This window comes from Chaetura pelagica, unplaced genomic scaffold, assembly GCF_000747805.2.
Source record: "Chaetura pelagica isolate M959 unplaced genomic scaffold, ChaPel_1.0 scaffold380, whole genome shotgun sequence".
Taxonomy (NCBI): Eukaryota; Metazoa; Chordata; class Aves; order Apodiformes; family Apodidae; genus Chaetura; species Chaetura pelagica.
Genome location: NW_009951922.1, coordinates 36,890 through 38,662, shown reverse-complemented (window position 1 = coordinate 38,662; position 1,773 = coordinate 36,890).

Here is a 1,773-nt window from a genome sequence, read left to right as displayed (position 1 = left end):
GTGATGAGGGTCAGGAGAGCTCGAGCCTAAGGGTCGACGGTGATGGATGAACAGAGTCCTCCCTGGACGCCGGCCATGGATGGAAGAGAAGGGATGAAGCAGCAGGAAGGAAGTTGTCTTCTGGGATCTCTGACTTTCCTCTGAGCTTGCGTAGATATATGGAATGGAATATCTCTGGCCAATTTTGCTGTCTGTCTAACTCAGCCTCCTACGGGGGGGTCATAGATCTCCCCATAGTGTCTGAGCCGGCAGAGTAAAGATGTGACCTTGAAGACCCAGCAGTTAGAAAAACATTCCGGTGTCTTATCAGCCTAGCTAGAACACACTGTTGCTTGTTAAGAGAAAGCTTAGTGATGGAAAAAAAAACAGTTAAAGGAAAATTTGCTTCATCCTGTCTCAAACCAGGACAATATGATAGGGTTTTCAATATTTGGTGAAGTTAAGAGGGTTGTCAGCAAAACCTCTACCTTCGACTTCCAGAGGGCTGACTTTGGTCTCTTCAGTATCACTGGTTCGGGGAGTCCCTTGGGAAGCAGCATTCAAAAACAAAGGAGCCCAGCAAGGCTGGGCTTACTTTAAGAATGAAATTATGAAGGGGCAGGGGCAGGCTGTCCCTATGTGCTGAAAAAGGAGCCGGTGGGGAAGAAGACTGGCCTGGTTGAGTGGGCAACTATTACGAGAACTCAAAAATAAAAAAGAGTGTATCAACTTTGGAAGGTGAATGAGGAAGTATTCAAGGATATTGTGAGGGCATGTAGAAAGAGAATTAGAGATGCAAAAGCTCAGCTAGAACTTAAACTAGCCATCTCTGTAAAGGATAATAAAAAATGCTTTTATAAATACATTAATAACAAAAGGAGGGTCAGGGAAAATCTTCAATCCTTATTTGATGAGAGGGGGAACTTAGTAACAGAGGACAAGGAAAAGTCTGAGGTGCTTAACACCTTCTTTGCCTCAGTCTTAAACAAAAAGAATAGCTACCCTCAGGGCAACTGGGCTCCTGAGTTGGTAAACAGGGATGGGGAGCAGAATCCCCCTTCAGTAATCCAGGAGGAAGTAGTTAGGGACCTGCTGTGCCACTTAGATCCCAACAAGTCTATGGGTCTGGATGGGATTCATCCTAGAGTGCTGAGTGAGCTGGCGGAAGAACTGGCTAAGCCGCTCTCAATCATTTATCAGCAGTCCTGGCTGACTGGGGGGGGCGCAGATGACTGGAGGTTGGCCGATGTGATGCCCATCCACAAGAAGAGCCAGAAGGAGGATCCAGGGAACTATAGGCCTGTCAGCCTGACCTCGGTGCCTGCCAAGATTATGGAACAGATCATCCTGAGTGCCATCAAGCAACATGTACAAGACAACCAGGGAATCAGCCAACAGGGGTTTAGGAAAGGAAGGTCCTGCCTGGTCAATCTCATCTCCTTCTATGACTGGGTGACCCACCTAGTGAATGAGGGGAAGGCTGTGCATGTGGTCTACCTCGACTTCAGCAAGGCCTTTGACACAGTCTCCCACAGCATCCTCCTGGAAAAGCTAGCAATCCATGGCTTGGACAGGTACACCCTTCTCTGGGTTTAAAACTGGCTGGATGACTGGGCCCAGATAGTGATGGTGAATGGTGCTGCATCCAGCTGGCGTCTGGTGACCAGCAATGTCCCCCAGCGATCAGTACTGGGTCCAGTCCTATTCAACATCTTTATTGATGATTGGGATGTGGGGATTGAGTCCACCCTTAGTAAGTTTGCAGATGACACCAAGCTGGGGGGGGGGGGGGGC